Source organism: Crocuta crocuta, unplaced genomic scaffold (genome assembly GCF_008692635.1).
Source record: "Crocuta crocuta isolate KB4526 unplaced genomic scaffold, BGI_CrCroc_1.0 scaffold158, whole genome shotgun sequence".
In the NCBI taxonomy this organism is placed as follows: domain Eukaryota; kingdom Metazoa; phylum Chordata; class Mammalia; order Carnivora; family Hyaenidae; genus Crocuta; species Crocuta crocuta.
Window position 1 is genome coordinate 672,700 of NW_027532590.1, and position 9,813 is coordinate 682,512.

Below are 9,813 nucleotides of genomic sequence, written 5' to 3' on the forward strand. Positions count from 1 at the left end.
ACACACACCTCTTGTGTCTCTTTTTTGTGTTCAAATTTCTTCTTCTTATATAGGTAACAGTCAGAAAACTTTAAATTGACCTCATTGCTTAATCATATCTTTATAGGACCTAATTCCAAATACAGTTGAAGTACTGAGTGTTAAGATTTCAATGTAAGAATTTTGGGGGGACATAATTCAATTTTCAATACCCCACTAGATTTAAATTTATGGAAGATATATATTGTGTCTGTTTTTTGCTCATCAAGTATTCCCAGCAACTAGCATGCAGAATAGAAATTTAAGAAATATTAAATGGAAGGAGGCATGAATGAATGAAATATTGAATATGTATCTTAAAAAATTTTTAAATATTTAATTTTGAGAAAGAAAGAGATAGAACATGAGTAGGGGAGGGGCAGCGAGAGAGGGAGACACAGAATCTGAAGCAGGCTCCAGGCTCTGAGCTGTCAGCACAGAGCCTCATGTAGGGCTTGAACTCATGAACTGTGAGATCATGACCTTAGCCGAAGTCAAGTTGGATGCTTAACTGACCAAGCCACCCAGACGCCCCTTGAATATGTAGTTTTGAAAAATATAGTTTTTTTTGTCTTTCTATTTCATGTGAATGGTATGGTGTTATAGACTCATTCTGGTTTTGCTTTTCTTAAAAAATAAAACTCAACTTTATTTATAAGATAGATCCATGTACATCTATTTGGTCATTCTAATTGCTTCATAGTTTTTCATGATATATATCTATTATATTTTATTTATCCATTCTTCTCATGATGAACCTCACAGTTTTCACCCCATAAAAGTGTTGCAGATAATGTCTTGCATTGCTCACTCATGACTGTGTGAGAATTTCTTGAGGACTGAGAGCGGAATTGCCACATCAAAGGGTTTACAGCTTCTCAATTTTACTGTGTAGTGGTTCACATTTCCTCGTATCCCTTTAATACATGCTCTTCTTCTGTTTTCTAATTTTTGCCAAAGTGATAGAACTAGAATGTCATGTCAGTGTTGCTTTGATTTACATTTCACTGGTTATAAGTCAGTGTGACCAACTCCACATGTGCTTAATATCATGCCCTTCTCCCTTGTGATGGGCTTCATCCCAAAGAAGTATATATCCTTGGCTTTCCTTTTCTTTCTTCAGTGATACCCACTGTGTTACTCCATCTTTGGTTGTCATATGGTGATATATTTCAGTTAAAGAAAGTGATTATGGAATGTGATAATTGTAAGAGTGTGCTTACTGAAGTAATGGGCCAGAATATTTTCAGGAGGGGCTGGTCATGGAAAACTCTGATAAGTCATTGCTGTTTTTGATACATCAAATGGTCCCTGGAATCCTTGACTATAATATTTACCTATCCTATCCTTCTGACTTTTGCCATTTGACCATATAATCAATATGCTATAAATTTGAGCCAATGTGAGGATGTTTAAAAGTATATTGAAGGGAGGTATGAGGCAGTTTCTAAATAATTCTCAAGCTATAGGAATCATCAAAAACTCCCTCTAAAGAGTCAAAAATGGAATTTAAGAGCTGTGAGAAACCCTGGTTGGAGCATATTATAAGGAATAGATTCAGCTTAGGTGCCAATCATTTAGGTGCCAAGGCTGGGGACGTTCCCTGATGTTTCTTCCCTCACACCTATCATTATGTGGACCACATACCCAGGTTTTCCAGAAAGGAATTTGTTTATATCTTTTGTCTTACATTTTCTTCTAGATACATAATGTATCAACAAAATGTTATTAGTTATGGTTGCATAATTATATCAAACTTACTAGCCCAATGTGATTTAGAAGTATCTGAACTGTTATTTTGTTAAAAGAAAAGCTCTTTGTTCTCATGACAAACACATGTAGAAACATAAATTTAGGATAAAAATAGATTAAGTATAGTTTTAACCTATATGTTGTATAACTATTCTATAAACATTCTACAAGCTTTTCTTTATCTTTCTAACAAAGTGTAATAGAGTGTCTGATCCCAGACAGTCCTGTTTTTCAATGTTTCTTAGAAACTTCTGAGGTTGACTGCTTCTCACTTTAGTCATTCTTTTCGAGCCAGGACTGAATTGAAAAAAATGAATCAGCTTGTAATTGCCTTTTATCATCATCATCTTCTTCATCACCATCATCACCATTATCACATATGGTGAATTAGAATGCACAGCAAAGTCTGTTTTTGACTTGTTTTCTTTTGATTGTTTGTTTCTTAAGGGTAAAAAGAACGTCTTATTTTTCTTTGAATTTCTATACGTAGTACCATTATTGGTGCATGGGAAATATTACACATAATCATATGATGAATTAAGACATAAAAATTGAACAAGTATGTATTCTGTTATGGTTTATAAAGTATTGAATTTGGAGGAAGAGTGATTTGTTCTGAGGCTTTGCATTTTACCTAATTTTTTTTGCTCAGTGATTTGTTCTGAGGCTTTGCATTTTACCTAATTTTTTTTGCTCAGCAATATATGTGTATGGTTGAACTTTGCAACCTCACTTACTGTAACGTAAGATAGTTAAATCTATTTATTTATACTAAATCAGTTTACTAAAGGAAAGACTAAATACAGGAGAATAATATTTTCACCATTATTTTTATCATAACTGGTTATTAAACACTTTTGTCTTTTAGAGATAGACAGTAAAAAATCTAATTTCAGTTGAATTTTCTTCAAGAGTTGGTATTTTTCTGATGTTATTAACACAGTCACATAGAATTTTCCTTGACTTTTTTCTATAATTAGACACATATGTATAAACTATGTGCATTATAATTATAGTCAAGAAAATTGTTTATAGATTTTCTATCAAATATAAGTACTACAGAAGAACTTTTACTTCTAAAATGCTATTTGAAACAGCAAACATTCAGTTGCAGATAATTGGTGTTAATCTCCGAGACTTTCAAAAAGTTCTTCAAGGGTTGAGTTTTACACTGCTAGAATGGTTAAATCAGAAGGAGCCTCTTTTAACTCAATTATTCAACTTTTCCAAACAGCACCATCCAGTTCATCATCTTACATTTCTTTAGACTGTTGACTTTGGCACCTTAGGCATGTGCTGTCAGGAGCTGTATTTTGTCTCTGTTTGTCCTCGGTCTTATTCCTCCCTATACCACTGGACTGAGGAATTGTTATTAACAAAGTGTATTCCTTTTTAAAGGCAACTCTTCAGGCAACAGCAGATAGGTGGGACAGAGGCATGCTGTTTCCTTAGGCAAGTGCACCAAACTTGAATATTACTGACAAAGAGTACTTTTGGAGACCTTGATGACATGCGTTCAAAGAACTGATCGCTGTCAGGAAGATAGTCTGTATTTTCTTTTCCCTGAAATAGCTGTCACTGGTTCACTTTCAGATTTTTTTTCCCATTAGTACCTCCTTTTTTTCTTGTTCTCATTTCTCTCTCCCAAGAGGACTGTTCTTGCCAGATATATTTTAACAAGTATTACTTAATTTATTTTTATACAGTTGAATATTGCATTCATTGGTAAAATTTTTATTAACATATTATTTCTATATACTTTGCTATTAAATAGATAAGCTTCTCAAGCAAATTATAGTTATTATAGCCAGAAAACCAATATGTATACTGAAATATAAACCTAACAGTCAAGCATAAAACAAATCTAGTTAACTTCTTTTACATGCATCACAACTGTAGTTTTTAAAAAAGACTACTTTGAAAGTTGCAATTTCTTTTTACATTGTAGTTTAATAAAACATCAGAAAGACATTATACTTGAGCTATAATTGAAATAGGCACCAGAAACTTCTGCTTTTCCTAATCGTGATGAAAATGCTAGGTTTGTCTGTCTGGTAGAATGTTTCTCCCCACTCATACCTTTCCTTAGGTGGGATATTCATCTCCCCACTCCTCTGGGATTTTAGTTTATCCTGGAAAAACTGAGGGTAGAAGTTAGGAGGACAGTGCTGTAGAAGAGGGAGGAAACAGACTCTTCACGTAATAAGAAACTGAAGTTGGACTGTAAGAGCTGGTACACTAGATAGAAAATTGTCATGTAGTTTTCTCCATCCAAGGCCTGATCAAGCTTTCCAACCACCTCTGAAGGTCCTTCCCTTCCAATGATGTGTAGAATCTGAAGGCTTTTCTCTTCTCTCCATCTTTCCTGTGGAAGACCAACGGTGACTGATACTCTGAGAGAGTGATTCAGAGGTCAAGAGTAAGAAGCAGAACTATTTGCAAAGGATAAGAGTGAGGTAAACCGTGGCTGGGAGAAGAAGAAAATTATCTATTTTAAAGGTGGAGAACGCCCTGCTGTCTACTTCAGGTGAACTGTACATGAACACTGGACACTTGAGGGGAAAAATGATTGGATTCTTTTAATATGCTTGATTATTTAATATCACATTTTTTTCTGGTTTTATACTACTTTTTGAATATTTGGGAGCTAGTCTGGGCCATGTGCATGGCCATGTGCACAGTAACACCTGACTAGGCTAGGTCACACTTGCTTTAACTTCAAACCATTAGAGGAATAAGATGGTACTAAAGTGAGTGCAGTTTTTCTCCTTGAAGGATGTGGGAGAGATGATTTTGATTTGAGCTCTGAATTGCAAGGGGCATAATATTTAAGAATGAATGTTTCTGCCAAACTGTATGGATTATAATATGTGAGATTATCAGCATGATCATCTCAAGGAACTTCCTGAAGGAAATTCCATGGGAAACAGCTTGTAGAAGAGAAATTTGTACATTGTATCATGTCGTGTGGGATTTCAAAAATATATTGTCAGATGAACTTTCTCTAAGTATGTAGAGAAGCCCGCGAGAGTGACTATGTTGTAGAAGTAAGCCATCAGGTTGCATCAAGAGGGAGGGCCTTACATTTGGGTCTGGACCAGTTCGGGATTTTACCATGTAGCTGCATGGTGTTGTGTGCAGAACACAGGAACTGGTTACTAACGTGCTCAGTTGAGAAAGAAACCAAGGATCATTTCTTTCAGGCTCAGAGAACCCATCAACAATTGTCTTTTTAGCTTTGTGCAAGGGTTGTTGGAAGATACCAGTTAGCTAAACTGATACATCCACTGCTGCTAGGTCTCATCAGGATAGGAGAGTATGTGGGAAGGGAAGGAAATCAGATTTTGGACAAGTATAGTATTGTAAAGCATGGCTTCTCTCATTCCCCCCTTGGAGCATATAGAGTGCTAAGGACCCTAAGAGAGTTGCTTTTTCTTTCTTTCTTTCTTCATTTCTTCCTTTCTTTCTTTCTTTCTTTCTTTCTTTCTTTCTTTCTTTCTTTCTTTCTTTCTTTCTTTCTTTCTTTCATAGTTTATTGTCAAGTTGGTTTCCATATTGTCAAGTTATCAAGTGCTCATCCCCACAAGTGCCCTCCTCCATGCAGAGAGATGATTTTTCAAGTGTGAGGTGACACAATAAGTGTGAAGTGACACAATAAATAGGCACTAGAGTTTTGTTTCCAGGGTGGATTTCTGTTTCATTACTGGTTTACCTCAACTGTTGGTGCTATCAGAAAAGAGACAAATACTGGAGGGAGAAGGCATGGCTAAGGAATAGTACAATAGACATCAGGATCACTATTCCCTTTTGTGTTCTTGATTCCCTAGAGGAATTAAAGGTGATTAAATTTTTATTTACTTATTTATTCTTTAGAGAGAACGAGAGTGCACCCACATGTGCAAGCAGGGGAGAGAGAGAGAGAGAGAGAGAATCTCAAGCAGGCTCCATACCTATCATGGAGCCTGATATGGGGCTCGATGCAGGGCTTGATCCCACCACCTGAGTCAAAATCAAGAGGTGGTCACATGAACAGACATTTTTCCAAAGAAGACATCATGGTGGCTAACAGACACATGAAAAAATTCTCAACATCACTCATCATCGGGGAAATACAAATCAAAACCACAATTAGATGCCACTTCACACCGGTCAGAATGGCTAACATTAACAACTCTGGCAACAACAGATGTTGGTGAGGATGTAGAGAAAGAGGAACACTTTTGCACTGCTGGTGGGAATGCAAACTGGTGCAGCCACTTTGGAAAATAGTATAGAGGTTCCTCAAAAAATTAAAATAGAGCTACCCTATGACTCAGCAATTGCACTACTAGGTATTTATCCAAAGGATACAGGACTGCTGATTTGAAGGACACATGCACCCCAATGTTTATAGCAGTGCTATTGACAATAGCCAAAGTATGGAAAAAGCCCAAATGTCCATGGACTGATGATGAATAGATAAAGAAGATGTGGTACATATATACAATGGAATATTACTCAGAGATCAAAAAGAATGAAATCTTGTCATTTGCAACAATGTGGATGGAACTAGAGTATTATTATGCTAAGTGAAATAAGTCAATCAGAGAAAGACAAATATATGACTTCATTCATACGTAGAATTTGAAATACAAAACAGATGACCATAAAGGAAGGGAAGCAAAAGTAAGGTAAAAACAGAGAGGGAGACAAACATTAAGAGACTCTTAAATACAGAGAACAAACTGAAGGTTGCTGGAAGGGTTTTGGGTAGGAGATGGGCTAAATGAGCAAAGGACATTAAGAAGGACACTTGTTAGGATGAGCACTGGGTATTAGAATCACTAAATTCTATCCTGAAGTCATTATTACACTATACGTTAACTAACTTGGATGTCAATTAAAGAAAAAAAGAGTCGGTTGCTTAACTGACTGAGCCACCCAGGCCCTCCCACTCCCCATTAAAGGTGAATTTTGCAGGTACCAGCAAGGATAAGAATTGGTATGAAAATTAGAGAGTTTGGAGAGCTTACTGAAGACCACTGCAGAATGAGTCAATTGAATTGAGATGTCAATCAAGTTGGAAGACTTGGTTTGAAAGAATGAAATTTATGACATTGTTATAAAAATAAAACCGTTTTATGTTTATGCCTCCATAAATTTAGGTTCCTAATTAAGCCAGTTAACATTGGCTTAATTGTTTCACCAAAAGTTTGAGTTATAGCTAATTCTCCTAATTGGTGAATCACAACAACATTAGAACACAAATAATAATCGATGGTATTATTCAGAAGTTTTTTTAAAATTTTATTTATTTTTGAGAAAGAGTGAGCAGGGGAGGGGAAAGAGAGAGGGAGACAGAGGATCTGAAGTGGGTTCCACACTGACAGCAGAGAGCCCGATGCGGTGCTCGATTTACTGACCAGTTCTGGCTCGGGGTCTCTCAATGGGTTGTTACTGAGCTGTTGGCCAGAGCCATAGTCATCTCAAGGCTTAACGGGGGCTGATGATTTGGGCTTCCAAGTTCACTTACAGTTGTTGGCAGGCCCCCTGTTCCTCACTGGCTCTTGGCTGAAAACTAGTTTCTCACCACCTGGGTCTCTCCATATGGCTTCTCACAGGATGGCAGTTTGCTTTCCCCCAAGTGAGGCCTCCAAAATAGAAAGAGGAGATGCCCATGATGGAAGCCATAGTCTTTTAGAAGCTAAACATAAAAGTGACATATTGCCATTTTCAGTATTGGTCTTGTTGACATAGACCAACTCTGGTACAACATGGACCAGACTACTCAGGAATGTATATACCATGAGGTAGGGGTGTATAGTGGACTGCCTTGGAGGCCGTCTCTAAGTTCAGGGAGGGGTGGGGAAATACTCCTCATTGCCGCACAGATAGTGGTCTCTCTTTTGTAAACCTTACACTAGATAACATAAAGGATTTATCTAGAGTGAGTATTGTAGGAACTGTGGATAGAAAAGGGATGGGTGTTTGGTTGTAGCTACAAGTGATAACTCACCAGGGCTAGTATTATAGAATCTATCCACTGTCTGTTCTGATCCATGGAAAAGCTAGGTATTTCCGGAGAAGTTAGCAATTCTTCTCATGAAGCTGGTGTGCTCTGTCCAATGCTACCTACCAGTTTCTCATCAGTCACAAATGGAGGAAGAAGTGGTACCACCCTTACTGAAGTCTTTAGAGACAGCCTTAGAGGGGGAGTGTGAAGAGTTTTCTTGGTTGAATTGTGTCCACCAAAATACATACATACATATATATATGTTGAAGCCCTAACAGCCCGTGTTGGTGAGCATGACCTTATTTGGAAATAGGGTCTTTGCAGGTGTAAGAAGTTAACGTGAGGTCATCAGGGTGGGCCTTATCCCCATATGACTGATGTTTCTATAAGAATAGGAAAATGTCATGTAGAGACAGAGACACCTGAAGCAAGAGCACCATGTAATGAGAGACTGCAAACCAAAGAACCCCAATGATTGTGGGCAAATTGCCAGAAGGTAGGAGAAAGCAAGAAAGGATTCTTCTCTTTAGGGGGAGCATGGTGCTGCTGGCCCCTTGATTTCCGTTTCTAGCCTCTAGAACCATGAACAATAAATTTCTGTTGTTTTCAGACACCCTGATTGTGGCACATAGTTACAATGGCTCTGGGAAACTGATAGAAACTTTACTTTGGAGCAAAGTCCTAAACCAGAATGCTTTGTATCCTGTCCCAAAGCAGTGAATATGAGAGGAAAAGGTTAGACGAAGATGGAGAAAAGATAGTTTGTAAGCCTAATAGTCCACTGGAGATAAGCTTTAAGAGGTCATCCATATCAAAGAAACAGGCTCAGAATTTTCCCCAGTTGGGCAAGATTTTAATTCCCTTAATTTCTCTAAAGGTTATACTGGTGGGGCGCCTGGGTGGCTTAGTCGGTTAAGCGTCCGACTTTCGCTTAGGTCATGATCTCGCGGTTCATGGGTTTGANGTAAAACTATTTCTGCTGATCCAATGACAGAAAAAAATCCTACAGTATGAAATAGAAATAGGAAACCAGCTCCTCTCTGGTTTCCCACTCTCATCCCTCCTGAGGAGAGCCCTAGGAGGCATTGCCCCATCCCTCTTTGCTCTTCGGCTCACCAGACCACTGCTGGAAGCCTGTCCTACTTCTTGTGAGTCAGGGGTCTCTCTTGTGCCATCACCATTGTGTGCTCTGCTTTGTCTCTAAGCTTTTGTCCTTGTAATGTAAAAGAAACTCTCTTTGGAATTTAGAAAACCTCTTTGTCTCTCAACAAGGGCTAGAATTCTTCTCCAACATTCCACTAGGAAATTAACAAATCAAGTTGGAAATTCAAAGCAGAATAGCAATAAATACCCTTTCAGAGATATTCTCCTTCAAATGCACCCTGAACATTTCTGGTTACTTATCCACTCAGAGAAAGGCTTTTATTTCACTTTTCCTTTTCTGCAACACTATATATCCCATGGACCTGCCTGTACTGTCTGAAAAACAGTGAGTGGAAGGGAAGCACACCTTTTCCTTAGCAAAATGGTAGTGTGATTGACGTCTAAGCTAAAAACAGATTCTTTCTATTAGAAGCATCAATGCCATGCTTTTTTTTCTTTTCTTTTGTGGTAGGAGCTTATGAAAAACAGAAATTTATTTCTCCAAGTTCTGGAGGCGGAAAGTCTTGAGATGAAGGTGCCAGCACAGTCTGGACCTGGTGGGGGTTCTCTTCTGAGTTGCAGACCTGAGACTTCTTGTATCTTCATATGACAGAGACCAGAGAGAAGCGGCCAAGTCTCCCTTGAGTCTTACAAAGGCACCTGACTCTTACAAGGGCATTAATTCCATTCACGAAGGCTCCACCCTCATAACCTCATTTAATTCTGTTCCCCCCTTCTTAATATCATCATTTTGGGGGATAGAGTTTCAACATATGAATTTTAGAGGGACACAAATGTTCAATCTACAACACAAGATTTGCTTTTTCTCCCTTCTAGCTCAGTATTGAATCATACTGCTTCTTTACAGTGTCAAGGTTCAATAAGGGAAAAAACCATTTTTTCCCATG